This window comes from Triturus cristatus, chromosome 1_1 (assembly GCF_964204655.1).
Source record: "Triturus cristatus chromosome 1_1, aTriCri1.1, whole genome shotgun sequence".
In the NCBI taxonomy this organism is placed as follows: domain Eukaryota; kingdom Metazoa; phylum Chordata; class Amphibia; order Caudata; family Salamandridae; genus Triturus; species Triturus cristatus.
The window spans coordinates 60,608,211-60,623,307 of record NC_140579.1 but is presented as its reverse complement, the minus strand read 5'-3'; the positions used below and the strand labels follow the sequence as shown (position 1 = coordinate 60,623,307).

The 15,097-nt window shown below is 47.0% G+C and overlaps 1 protein-coding gene across 1 annotated transcript in view; it reads right to left on the bottom strand.

The window, feature by feature from the left end:
* LOC146869399 (E3 ubiquitin-protein ligase TRIM39-like) overlaps positions 1-15,097 on the bottom strand; it is a 287,587-nt gene that overhangs the window by 31,272 nt on the left and 241,218 nt on the right. The window lies entirely within an intron of this gene.

Below are 15,097 nucleotides of genomic sequence, written 5' to 3'. Positions count from 1 at the left end.
CAATTGGACGGAATGGGGGGTTTACTGGGTCCTCATGCATCTTTGGCAGAATATACATATGTGGTATCTGCGGAGTCGTGGTTTGAAGAAAGCGTCTGGTATTCTCTGTTATCTAATCCATCTTCTCTGCATGATCTAAGATCCGTGATAGTGTGGCCAGAAATTCTGTGGTCGGATCCGTGGGTAATTGAATGTATGTATCTGTGTTGTGAACATGAGATTCTACTTTTTGGTCATAAAAAGCTTTGTCCATTACTACAATAGCGCCGCCTTTGTCGGCTGGTTGAAAGATTAGGTTAGAATCCTGTCTTAGAGAGCGTAACATTGTTTGTTCCTTACGAGTCATATTAGGATGTTTTGATGGTAAGTACTTAATGCTTTGTAAATCTTTTTTGACTAAAAGTTCAAAATTATCCAAAGTTTTATGCGAGAATGGTGCAGTAAACTTGCTTTTTGGACGGAATGGTTCTTCTAAAGTTTAATCTTGTGTGAAAGAACCATCTTAATCTTAGCTTCTGCATGAATTTTAAGAGTGCAATTTCTGTTTCCAAAGCGTGAGATGTGTATCTTGGCACATAAGACAATCCTTTATTAAGTACAACTATTTCATCCGGTTTAAGGGTTCTCTGTGAGATGTTCATGACAAGTTCATCGTCTTCTTGACGTTGCGTTGAGGTCTGGCAGATTCAACCACTTTTCTTGTTTTGTCCCCTTCTTGTCCATTGCCTCGTGGCGTCTCTCCTTTGTCCGGCAGATGATTTGATGTTTGACCCTGATCTAAAAAAGATTGTTTTCCACTAGTTGTGGGTGCATTCCCTTCTTGATTCCTTGAGATCAAGTCTCTCTGTGTGGATACTGGTGGTCTCTGAAGAAATAAATCCTGGTCAGTGGCTATGCTTTCATCTGAAGACGTAGTTCCTGTTTTTCTGAAAAACTTCTGCTGGGCATTTACCACTGCCCATGAGTACACCTCGTCCAGCTTATAATCGATGGTGTCTCTCTTGAATTTCCGCAATTTTCGGTCGTGAACTTCCTTGGCATGTACATCAAGTTTAATGTTAATATAATTGAGCATTTTGGTCCAATTCTCAGTTTCCATGCAGTTGGAAATTTCATCCTTGAGTGTAGCTATTTCGGTGGCTAATTCTACCAGAACCGTGGATAATTCTTCAATAACCAATAGTACCAAACCAAGGAACATTTATTTAGAATGGCATACCAGCGAGCCATAAAAGTTTTGTTGAATTTGAATAACATCGGTTTCAAGGCTATCCTTTAGACCCTTGGTATGCGTTTCACCCTATAATATTAGATTCATGTTGTTGCATGTAAACGTTGGTTTATCTCCTTGTGCATCGTGTACTCCAGTTGACGTAATAGTTGTTGTGCTGTTCCGGGGGTGGCACTGAATGTTCGTTCATCTTGCATCAGTGAATATATGGATTCTGCTTCCTCTACCGAGTATACATTGGTGTCTGCCTGGTTTGTGGTTAAATCTGCTATTTCTTTGAACGACATCGTTCTGTGGGTGCTGGTGGGAGAGTTGAGCACTTGTGCAATACTACGAAAGTGAAAATGAGTTCCAACCTGCACTCCTTGTTTAACAAATTATATTATAAGGATTTATTTAAAAATGTATCTTTTAAACTGTGAGGGCTGCTAAGTGCTTAGGGGCCCGCCTATAGCCCTGTAAACAAAAATGCACTGAAAAGAAAAGCAGAGAACCTCCATTTTAACACACAGCGCACTGCTTAAAGTCCCTAGGGTTTCTTTTTCAATGTGAGTATCTGCTAATCTCCTACATCAAAGATTAGACAAAGTCAACAAGGTAGTTCAAACAGGTCCTTTCATTTGGTATCTTTTTTCAAACAAAAAATTGTGTATAAACAAGATTTCTATTAAACATAGAAAATAATCAAATCCAAATATAAATAACATTCAAATGTTTTCTAACATAATACTACAAACGATATTTATATCATTCAATCAAAGCAAACCCAATGCATTTCGGGTTAAAAACCCTTCATCAGGGGAAAATAAATTGAAATATTCTGATATGATCTGTGGCCTCCTGTCGGAATAGCAAAAAGACAAAGAACAAAAAATGCTGCATCATTATTTGTGTATAGTACATGTATATCAGACAAACTGAAGATCTGTATTTGCCACCACTGTGACTGAATGTGAACTGCCATGTCAACACACAATTCTGGTGATTCCGGAAGGTATAAAAAGGTGATAAAAGTAAAAGTGTGAAAAAAATCAAAATGCAGAAACGTGAAAGTGACAATGTCTTATTAACCTTAAAAACCCCAGATGGTTATTGTTAATAAGCTATTTTTATGTTGTAGAATGGCCTCTGCAAGCACTTTTTGAACGAGTTCTTCAGGTAAGGGGGCCCTGGGAGTATTTTGATTTCACTGGATTCGTTAATCAGTAGGGGTAACTAGCCGTTGCATTATCCTTTTCAGATTCATGGGGTAACGCCAATGACACCGGTAAGACTCTCTTGATTTCCGGCATGTTGAAAAAACTAGAAATATGCCGCGTGTACTCATGCCTATATGTTAATTTGCAGATACGTTTGATCCCGTGATGGAGACTTCCTTTGGGTCTATTATTAATATAATTCTATTTTCGAGGGCACGCAGTTGCCTGAACAGAATTTTTGACTCATGTTATTCTATTTATCATGCATGTTTTTGGTAATGAGAGGGCGACTTGTGGGGTACTCGCAGCATTGAACCCAATTGGGGTTTTAAGGGTCACATCGTAAACTTTTCCACACAAGAATATTTTCACCCACTCAGGTCATGGTCACTTTCACGTTTCTGCATTTTGATTTTTTCACACTTTTACTTATTTTATCACCTTTTTGCACCTTCTGGAATCACCGGAATCGTGTGTTGACAGGGAGTTCACATTCAGTCACAGTGGTGGCAAATACAGATCTTCAGTTTGTCTGATATACATGTATTAAACACAAAAATTGATACAGCGTTTTTTTTCTTTGTCTTTTTGCTGTTCCGACAGGAGGCCACAGATCATATCGGAATATTTTGATTTATTTTCCCCTGATGAAGGGTTTTTAACCCGACATGCATTGGGTTTGCTTTGATTGAATGATATAAGTATCGTTTGTGGTATTATGTTAGAAAACATTTGAATGTTATTTACATTTGGATTCGCTGATTTTCTATGTGTAATAGAAATCATGTTTACACAATCTTGTTTGAAAAAAGATACCAAGTGAAAGAACATGTTTGAATTACCATATTGACTTTGTCTAATCTTTCATGTAGGAGATTATCAGAACCCTAGGGCCTTTAAGCAGTGCGCTGTGTGTTAAAACGGAGGTTCTCTGCTTTTCTTTTCAGTGCAGTTTTGTTCATAGGGCTATAGGCGGGCCCCTAAGCCCTTAGCAGCACACACAGTTTAAAAGATACATTTTGAAGTAAATCCTTAGAATATAATTTGTTAAACAAGGAGTGCAGGTTGGAACTGATTTTCACTTTCAAAGTTATTCATTTACCATACTGGGTTTCAAATATTTTCCATCATTATAATTTTGTGAATTCCCTGGCAGATAACATTGAAAGTTAGATTTAACAAGCATTTGCAATGCAATAGGTCTCGCATGTGTGAGATTTGGGGCTATTGGTGTTGTAAATGATGTCTTTTACCTGTGTGTTTTGTTTTGGAGTTTAGGGGATGTATGTGGTGTGGACTAGAGCGGAATTATGCAGGTTGTATTCAAATTGTTAGTTGTATATTTGTGTGTTGTCTAGTGTATTTGTATAGTGGAATTGTATCACAAAAACAAAAAGAGGGTGAGGGACTATCACTCTTGTTCCCCCTGGTTAGATCAGTTAAACAACAAAAGAGTGACAAGGGAAAAAGGAGCAAAAGAGCACGGGCAAAAACCAAAAAGATTTGTTAAAAGAACCCTCACTCACCAACCTAGTTGGTGACATGCTTCATCATCGGGTTCCCACCAGAGAGGCCGAGTGCCTCTCTGGTGTGCTGCGACGCCTGAATTACAGCGGAGCTGGTTTTTGAATGTGAAAGGAAGTGAAGTTAAAAGGTAAATGATTTTAACCAGCAACAAATTTAATCATGGCAAACCAAAGCCAATAAAAACGTGAGTTGGACAAGAGCCGGTTGGTTAGGTTAACCAGAGCTCAACCAATTTACAGTAAGGTCGACATGTTTCTGCTTATCATGCCCAGTTGGCTAAGCTTTCATCAGGACCACAAGGGCCTCCACGGCGGTATGCGCGCGCTAAGGCGCACCCTAACCTGTGGAGATCAAATGGTAAAACTCACAGTTCTACCGAAAAGCCATCCTATTATTCCGGGGCTAAGAATGTCTGCAAAAGAAAAAAACAGACATAACACACATAAAGACATACATAGACATAACTTTGTTGATTGCATTTATTCTTCTTTGCGTGATTGAGTGAACAAATAATTTGATAATCCCGTGCTGTGGAGCGGGTGTGGGTGTCAAAATAGCAATTGTAGCCAAAACGACCAAACACGAGTGATTACTCGTCACAAGCAAAGGACTTATAGAAATATCAAGGTGTATCCATAAGACCCTATACACTCATTGTGCGTGTGTTCGATTACTTTGTGTGGTGGCAAGTCTGCAGACAAAGTGCAATCCTAGTGGCTATTTAGCCGCTGTGTGTGCCGAAGAAATAGCGGACTCGTGAGGTGGTAGGCATGCTGTAAACAAGCGTCTGAGGTGTTTGCCAGGCGCCGTTGCTCCAGAGCATGTCTAACGTTAAAAATGTTAAAAGCAGCTGCATGGATAAATGAATTGATCCTCTTACTTATGTACTTGATGTTACTAACATCATGGGTCCGGGAGGGGGGTAGTGAGCTATAGTATCTGCCAAAATGGAAGACAAACAAAAAATTTTTTAATCTGTTGAGAAAATCAACACAAGTTGGAAGGAACCTAGTGCTGTATCAAGGAATGGTTCGCCAACTTACTTCCATGCTCGCACACTCCCGCGATCAACCTCGATCTGTCCTCCTCGGCCCGGATATTAGTGAGTGACCGGGGAACGCGGAAGTAAATACTCCGTGATTCCCGTCACGTGATTGTTTCGACGCGCGTATGCGTGTGATGCAGTCCAAAGGGGCGTGTGTTTAGAAAGTTAGTGTGTGCGTTCTTATTGGTTCTACCTTCGTAATGGGGAATTTGAACTAGCGTGCTTTATTCAACGAGCTTATATTGCTCTGGATACCCATGGTGTTTGCATGAGAGAACTAAATAGTACGTTGGGTTAGTGAAGGAGCTTTTATAAGAAAACACGGCGTTTGGAAGGGAACATGATACGCAAGGTACACACGCCAAATATTTTGCCTATTAATGGAGAATCTCAATCTAAGGCAAACCATGTCAACCTGATGTTGGGGGTAAACAAGGAAAAGTGGCAAAACAGAAAGCTGTTGAGAATTAAGCTACAAGGAGGCTATTCAGGTATTTAGCCAAACTGGCTAGGCTGGGTCAGCAAATCAGCGTTTTAGTATGGAACCCCATGGGATACTGTCATTCAGACCAGAAAGATGAGTGGATAAACGATAGACCCAACGTTGTTCTTTTTCAAATAGTAACTGTTGGGTATTTGGTCCAGGCTTCAGTTTTTCAATGATTGACCACTTCATGTCATTTGTTGTATGGTTTAACAGCAAAAAATGTTCCGTCAGTTTTGTGCTCAACTTGCGACACCGAATGGTGCTGCGATGTTCGCAGATTCGCTGTTTAATTTTCCTACTTGTCATGCCGACGTATTTTAGTCCGCATGGGCAAGTGATTAAGTAAACCACATCAGTGGAATTGCAATTGGTGTGCATTCTCTGCATCCATTGTTTACCTTGTTCGAGTATTAGGTATTTCGTGGGGGATGTCAGATGGCAGACACTACATGAGCCACAGGGGTAGTGGCCAACTATAGGTGGAAGGCCCCACGCACTGACAAGGGATTGGTCTTGATTCTTATCCTGGACTTTTGGACGGGTATGTACCAAAGAATCCTTAAGGCTTCTTGCTCTTTTATAACAAAACAAGGGTTTCTCCCAGTCATGTTTGTTGCTTGTCAGGATGTTCCAATGCTTCCTGATGGACTTGCTTACTGCATTGGATGCTGCGTTGTAGGTTGTAACGCAAGTGAGAGGTATAGAGTCCTGATCGTCTTTCACATGAACTTCCAAAAGAGCCTCCCTGTTTTGGTTACGTGCTCGTTTGTTACTCCTTGAAAGTATTTTATCAGGGTAGCCACGATCTTTCAATTTCCCAGTGAGTTCATTGGCTTGTTTTTTGTATGTGGATACATCACTGCAATTACGACGGAGACGGAGGTATTGGCCAAAAGAGAGGTTTTCCCTCAGTGGCCGTGGGTGGTAACTTGTGAAATGTAGCAGGTTGTTTTTTGCCGTCGATTTATGGTGGGTTTTGGTTTGAAGAGTATTGCCTACCCTGGTGATGACCACATCCAGGAAAATCATCTCATCTTTGTCATGAGTATGTGTGAACTTAAGGTAAGGATTGCATGCTGTTGGAGCCGGCCTCGTGGCGTGGTCCTGTTCCCCCTCGCCAAGCCGCACGAGGTCCCCTGCACCTCGGGGCTCCTCCATTTTGGATTGTACGTGACTCTGCGCACCAGCCTACGTGACCCCGCTCAACCCGGCCTCGGCCCCAGCAAGCCCCGACATCAAGGCACCAACAACTGGCCAGGGGGTACCAAGTGAACACTTCCCCACTCCCGGCGGAGGGCAGTATCGATGGGACCCCCAACCGTCCTCCCACACCTAGATGCGATCGCCCCACAGCTCTCCTGGGCCTGGCGCCTCTCCTGCTGAGCGTCTGGCCGCTCCCGACCCGGCCTCTCCGCCCCCCCCCGGGCGCAAGGGTCCGGACATCAAAGGGCTCCAGACCTATATCTGGGGCGACCCTGCAACACGATAGCAGTTGTATCCCGGAGTCAAGAGCCCTGCTGATCAGATCGCGGCTGACCCTATGGAGAAAGACTCATCCTGGAACCACGCTCGGAGCCCTGCTGACTACGTCGCGGCTCCACCGTGCTTAAAGACCTTCACGAACCTTTGGGGTCCTGCTGACGCTGTCGCGGCCCGACCTTGTTGAAACTTGCCATGAGAGCCCGGCTGACCTCGTCGCGGCTCGACCGAAGCGGACCTACCACCGGAGCCCTGCTGACTGTGTCGCGGCTCGACCCAAGCGGAACTACCACCCGAGCCCTGCAGACACCGTTGCGGCTCTCCACGTCCGAGCTGCTTTGAGACCAACACCTGCCGCTCCGATCCCCGGAGCCACCTTCGGTCTAACGCAAGGTCTGGCGCAGAGCTTCCCCGTACCAGGCTGGTACTGAGACTGTCCCGCTACCCTGTCCCTACAAAGACATTGAGACTCTTTCTGGATCTCTCGATCCCCCTGTAAATATTTCGAATGTGCTACTATTGATAAAGTACCTAGATAAGCAACTGATACGGAGTCCTGTGTGGTGGTGTTACTGGGCCTAGTACGATCATAGGAGAAAGCCCTCTCCTAGGAGGCTTCTCAGTGGCGCTTGGCTATAACTTTGCGGTAGGAAGGTGCCCCGGAGTGGGCCCCCTGACCCCCCCGGTGGTCCTCCCTCCAACACATGCGTTCACCCAGTTGAAAAATTCCAGGAGGGATTCCTCTGGACCCTGCCAAATGATCAAGACATCATCAATATATCTTTTCCAAAAGAATATATTTGACGAAAAAGGGTTTTGTGGAGCTAGGATGAATTTGCATTCGAAATCGAATACATCCAACCCGGCTACCGAAGGCGCGAAAGTGCTGCCCATCGATGTGCCAGTTGACTGTAAAAACAGATCGCCCTTGTATTCAAAGAAATTTCTTTTTAATGCGAGGGCAGCACAAGCGATCACGAATTCACGTGGAGTAGTATGGTTCCAAGTGCTGGACTCTAGAGTGCTCCTGATTACATCAATGGTGTCGTCCTGGGGAATGCAGGTATAGAGACTTTCGATGTCCATGGTCACCAGGAAAATGATTCCATCAGGGAGTGTGATCTCCTGGAGAAGTGCCAATAAACTTTTCGTGTCCTTGAGATAGGTGCTGGTTGACTGGATAAGCGGTTTTAAGAAAAAATCACAGTAGCGTGACAGGGGTTCCAGCAGTGAACCAATCCCAGACACTATGGGACGTCCCGGAGGGGTATTCTGTTCTTGTGCGTTTTTGGTAGCGTATAGAAGTAAGGGATGGTGCCCTCACTGGTTGTGAGGAAGGTTGCTTCCTGTTTAGTGATAAAACCCTGGAGTTCTGTGTCCTCGACCAACTCGTGAATGCTACTTTTGAGTTCTCGGGTGGGATCCGCAACTAAGGGAGTGTAACTAATAGGATCATCCAGAAGGCGTCGACATTCCCTATCATAAGCAGTAGTGTCTTGAATTACTACTCTGCCACCTTTGTCTGCTGATTTTATCACGATGTCCGTGTTGGATTGCAAGGAGTGTAGAGCTTGAAACTCACCAACTTTCATGTTCTTAAAACGATTTGGTTCAATGAAAGCTTCAACATCATTGGAAACTGCCTGTTCAAACGCTGTGATCTCAGGTGGGATAGCATGTCGACCTTATTGTAAATTGGTTGAGCTCTGGTTAACCTAACCAACCGGCTCTTGTCCAACTCACGTTTTTATTGGTCTTTGGTTTGCCATTATTAAATTTGTTGCTGGTTAAAATCATTTACCTTTTAACTTCACTTCCTTTCACATTCAAAAACCAGCTCCGCTGTAATTCAGGCGTCGCAGCACACCAGAGAGGCACTCGGCCTCTCTGGTGGGAACCCGATGATGAAGCATGTCACCAACTAGGTTGGTGAGTGAGGGTTCTTTTAACAAATCTTTATGGTTTTTGCCCGTGCTCTTTTGCTCCTTTTTCCCTTGTCACTCTTCTAGTGGAATTGTATGCCATGGTGAATAGACAGTGGCGAGAGCTGTAGAGAATACATAGAAAGGAAGTATGAGAGGGATAGGTAGTTTGTGTAGGGAGCAGTTATTGAACTTGAGACAGAGGAGCAGAAATATGTATGAGAAGGATAGAAAGAAGGTGAGAGCAGGCCATTGACGCATAAAGAGTGAAGTTTTGTGTATGCAGAAGACACCCTAAGAAGAGGAGGAGAGCGTGGGTTGGGGGGACAGAAACTTTGAAAAGTTATGGTTCGAAACTTTGCTTGAAAACCTGAGTCAACCACTTGAGAGAGGCAGAAGTAGTGTGTGAGAGAGCGAGAGGGTTGTGTGAGAAAGAGTACAAGAGCTAGAGGGACAAGTGGAAGGGGCATCGGGGGGAGGCGAGAGGTGGCCTAGCGCACAGTGTGAGGAGGTATGGGGAGGTAGCATGTGTGAGTAGACAGTATAGAGAGGAGACTTTGTGTGAGGGAGGGATGAGAGAGGGCAGTGGTATTGCGAGATGAGAGTGGCTAGTGGGAGCGTGAGAGAAAGATGAGCGGGGAAGTGAGTATGTGGGGGAGAGATGACTGTCCATGTGGGACAAACAGACGCAGAGCAGTTACAAAAACTGCCTATTGAGCAGGAGCAATACACATTTTACACTGACGGCGTACAAACACACTGATCCCTCTACAAGTGAAACACTTCGAGGGAAGGGGTGCCGCTTGCTCAGGAAAAGCGCCCCTCTAAAAACTCAGAAAGGCACTAATTTTGACTTTTGAAGGCCTGGTGTGGGGCTTCTCGTGTTTCCTACACTAGAACAGGCTATGGATGCAAAACTAGGCCTCCTCTGTGGGCATGAAGCCGCCAAAAACACACCCAAAAACTCCTCCGCAGGGACAGTTATAGACAAGACCATCGGACCAAAAGGCATACAAAACCAGCAAGGCTGTGTGCGTATTTCACACCCTATAAACCAACAGACAAGTAAACACAGCAGGGAGTAGAAAAGTAAGAAAATGCGAACCACAAAAAACATGCAAAACACAGACACCACAGTAACATGGAGGCTGCACGGATTTCACAGCACAAACAACATAAAAAAAGGATGTGCCCCTCGTGTACGCACAACATACACCATAAAAGTTCACTCCCTGGAAGTAAGTTTAGATGCTCAGGGGGGGCAGAAAGAGCCACAAACCTCCCTCGCTCGGCCACTCACCCAGACATAGATGGAGTTGCAGCCCGGAGTTTCAGAAGGAGCAGAAAAAATAAGGTCAATGTCCTGGCTGTTTCGAAGCAGCGAGTTCTGCAGGTCTTCCGATCACCTCTTGTTGTGCTGAGGGAGAGATGTTGTTTTTTGTTGTCAGAACCCTTAAGCCTCAGACATTTTGTGGCGAGGGGGAAGCTCAGACCACACAAACCTCGAATAGTGGGAGAGGCTGGTATTATTAATTTTCAATGTCATTTGAAAGCGCCACATGTAGCGGACTGTCACAAGAGCTGGTGCTGACAAGTAAGTGCCGGTGCCGAGCACAGGAAACCGCCGGCTCAAACCAAGCACTGTCTCCTTATACAAAGTCATACAAGCATTGACAAAGCTAATTAGTATCATAAGATCTAACGAGTTTGTCAATGTTTTTTAGCCCGAAAAAAAGAAAGGCTCTGATGCAGCCAGAGCCGACTGCGTCATAGGGCTTTTTTTTTTTCTTTTTACTTTCCGCCATGCTGGACGATAATCTTTCTGTTGTACTACATGGCTAAAAAAGAAAAAAATGACAAAGCCAAATGCCCTCAGTAGGCGAAACCTGTTGGCTTTGCCAATGTTTGCTAATTATAGTGATTTTACAGGGTGCATAAGTAGCCCCTTATTCACTATGCTCTGCCTATAAGCGGTTTGGGGAGGCTTATTATTGGCAAAGTGAACGTTCAGATCCCAGCAGCTGCTGTCTCACACACACAGCATACTGGGAGTTGGGGTTTGAAGACAAAAGTGCAACAAGGGACTCATGTTGGCCCTGGTGAAGATTGTCGCTTTCAATAAGTACATTTGCAATGACAATGGAAAAGGCAGCAGCTGATTGTACATCATGGCCCCATAAGGCTGTTAAAAAAACAAAAAAAAAACAGACTTGAGCGTCTCTACCTAAATCGAAGATCACAATGTAGCCACGAACATTACAGCCAGTGAGCAGTTGAAAAGTTCTCCACAGCCAATACCACAAAACCATTCCCATATCCAGTATCAGATTAACATATTTACCCCCATCTGATCAGCTGCTTTGAATGCTAGAAGTACAGGAGAAAGATTCTGCAGTTTCTTAATGTAATAAAAGAATTTTCTTTAAAAATCAGTACAGGCTTCTAGGGCAAACCTTAAATAAATTACTGACCTGGAGAAAGTTGGGCAACCTACCTGAGTATGCTTGGAATTTCTGGCTCTAACATTAGTTAGAAGCAGCGTGTCTCATGGACAGTGTGGATGAGTGGGTGGGGGTGCAGAGCAACACGGAGAGCAGGAAGTGAGGGTGGGGCAAAGCAGCACAGATTGGGGGGAGGGAGGGTGGGGGCAAAGCAGCACGAATGGCAGGAAGGGAGGGTGGGTCAAAGCAGCATAGACAGGGGCAGGGGTTTGGGGGCAAAGCAATACAGACTGCAGCGGAGAGGGTGGAGGCAAATCAAGAAAAAGTTTTGGGCTGCCGCCATGCATAGTAAGTTTGAAGAGTGCTCTCAGGGGTACAGTACAGAGCACATATGGGGGGCAAATACGCTCTGGTAAAGTGCAATTTCAGATTTTGACCATCACTAAGTGAGACCCACACTCTTGTGACTTGCACGCTCAGCTTTAATGGTGACGGGGTGGGGGTGCCTTCGCACACTACCGCTTCGTTAATCATGGCAGGCGGCAGCCCCTTTAATTGGATTAGGGCCTGGCCAGCTTCCAGCTGCTCATCAGAGTCCCGCAGAAGTAAGAGCCGACCCGCAGCACCCCGCCGCCTCCTCCTACCCCGTCGCCATGGCCCACCCGTGTACTGCAAGTGGCGGAGGCGGCGACAGGTCACTCCAGAGCCGGCCTCTGCCGCCCCCCCCTCCTCCTCAGGAAGCTGCGTCAACACCATGCGCTCTGAAGCTCAGGTGCTTTGAATGTGAATTGGTGTTTAGATCCATATATGTTGTGTCCCTTTTTCGAAATCACAAGGACGCTCCCGGTTTGCCAAATAAAGTTAAGAATGCAGTTGTCAACGTTATTGCTCGAGGGAGAATACGGTTGGTGTGTTAAGGTTATGATACGCTCCTACCTCAAGATTTGAATTTACCGGTTTTGCCACTTCTGAATTTAATAATGTGGGACAACGAGTAAAGCTAGCTCTTACCTGGTGGCAATGGCCAGTCTGAATTTAAGAGTGTCTCACACATTGGAGTCGTACTTTTTAAAACGTAACCTTTTTTTCGAACTCCTATAATCCAACTCAAGAAACACTTTCAACTGAATCTTAGTAATTTAATGTTTCACGGACAAAAACGCATGTTGCACAGCTGGATACACCTACTACCTGAACAAGCGGCAGGGAAAGCGTTCGCTTTCACTTCTGCTTGAAAAAAAACAAAGAAGCCCGCGAGTGGTGCGCGCGCACGCGCCACTGTGAGCCATGGCCTATTGGTGTCTATTACGCGCACCAAGCGCGTAATAGACACCAATAGGCCATTGGCAGAGCAATGCACCCGTCTCTGGCCAATTGCGTGCAGTCTTTTATAAAAAGACGCACACTATGGCCAATCACGTAGCACAAAAGGAATCGCACACGCACGAGCGTGTGTGATTTCTAGGTCAGCTTGAATATCCTGTTTTTCAGCTACTAAATGTCTTGCGCTGCACGAGCACCGCTGCGCAGTGCACCGCTAGGCGCGAGACCTAAAAACAAATACAGCAGCATCAAGTTTGGTAGCTCATCCAATCTTAGGCCAGATAAATAAACAATTCTGCCAGCAAGCACATCACTTTATTAACTCCAAGCTCAACAACAAATGGAAGGGTCAAGAGTCCTAAAGCACAAGGTCATAAGTGCTCTATAAGTTTAGGTAATAACAGCACATAACTCCATTGAACCCCCATGTGAACCTCTCCATCAGCCGCGGTCGGTATTAGGAGTAACTGCAGGGCGGTGACGTGGGGAGGGGCAGGGTGGGGGGTAGTAAACTACCGCCACTGCCAGTAGCTGTTTCTTGGATTGTTATTGTATTTTATTTTATTGTATTGTGCCAGTACTCTGTTTCTCCCGCTGTTGTGCCCCTGACTGTTTGCCTGCTATCGCCGTTTTCCTCCCCCTGTTTGTCACTGTCGTGCCCCAGATTGAATTTCTGTTCTCTCCGTTCTCCCGCGGATCCACCCCGCTCCCCGCTCCCTGCCGCTGCTCCCCCGCGGCCCCACCCCCGTTCCTTCAGCCTCACCTCGCATCGCTACCCTCCCCACTCGCCACCCCGCTCCCGCCTCCCAGCTGCTCCTCCCTCCCACTGAGTACTTAAGGTGGTGTCCGCGAGGCGGGGAGCTGTGACCTGACCTGACTTGGTCAGTGCCGGTCGCTCCACCCGCCTCGTGGCCCACCTGCGTGTGCCCAGTCCCCGTTTGCCGCCGCCACCGCCGCCACTGCCGCCACTGCCAGTAACTGTTTCTTGGATTGTTATTGTATTTTATTTTATTGTATTGTGCCAGTACTCTGTTTCTCCCGCTGTTGTGCCCCTGACTGTTTGCCTGCTATCGTCGTTTTCCTCCCCCTGTTTGTCACTGTCGTGCCCCTGATTGCATTTCTGTTCTCTCCGTTCTCCCGCTGCTCCCCCGCGGCCCCACCCCCGTTCCTTCAGCCTCACCTCGCATCGCTCCCCTCCCCACTCGCCACCCCGCTCCCGCCTCCCAGCTGCTCCTCCCTCGCTCCGCCCCCTCCACTCTCCATTTATGGCAGAGTCTGCATGTACGCGCAGCGTTCATGCGCAGCGGGTGCGCCAAAGGCAAGCCCTTCTGCGCCCATCCGCGCCTGGAACGCGCCCAGCGCCAGACCCCCTGGCCCCCGCAGGTGCCATCCCACCCGCCGGACGTACGACGCCGCCACCCTCAGCGCACTCAACACCGGACGCCTCCTCGGCTGCCACCAAGCCGACCCAGGACGCACCAACGGACCCTTCACCTGCCAATCCTGCAAGTTCCCCTGCATCCGGACCTGCAACCCACCCGCACCCGCCAAGTCAAGCACCAACAGCAACCACCTGAAGTGCATCCTGCTCAACACCCGCTCCATCCACAGACACGTCGTGGAACTATGGAACCTGCTCGACACCACATCTCCGGACGTCGCCTTCCTCACGGAGACCTGGATGAACGCCTCCTCAGCACCCGACATCGCCATAGCCATCCCGGACGGATACAAGATCACCCGGAGGGACCGCGTCAACCAGACGGGAGGAGGCATCGCCATCGTCTACAAGAACACCATCCGCATCACAACCAACTCCGAAGACACTCTCACAGCCGCCGAACATCTTCTCTTCCAGATACACACCGACCCCAAGACCACACTCAGAGGCACCCTCATCTACAGACCCCCAGGACCCCGCACACAATTCAGCGAAGACATCGCAGACTTCATCAGCCCACACGCCCTCCCCTCCGCTGACTACATCCTCCTAGGGGACCTCAACTTCCACCTGGAGAACAACAATGACAACAACACCACCACCCTACTGGACAACCTCGCCAACCTCGGACTCAAGCAACTGGTGAACACCCCCACCCACTACGCCAGACACACGCTCGACCCAATCTTCTCCTCCAGCAAGTACATCTCCTTCAGCCACTCCACCGGACAGACCACAGCTGCGTCCACTTCAGCTTCAGAAAGACCACCACTCACCACCTCCCGCAACAGGTCCCCCGCAGGAACTGGAACAAGATCACCACCGACCAGCTCACCACATCACTGAACCACAACCCTCCCGCCAGATCAACAGACCCCAACCAAGCAGCCCACAACCTCGCGCAGTGGATCACCAACTGTGCCGACAACCTCGCACCCCTGAAAACCCATCCCAGCAGGCCCGGAAGCAAGAAAGCCCCGTGGTTCAACGGCGACCTCAAGA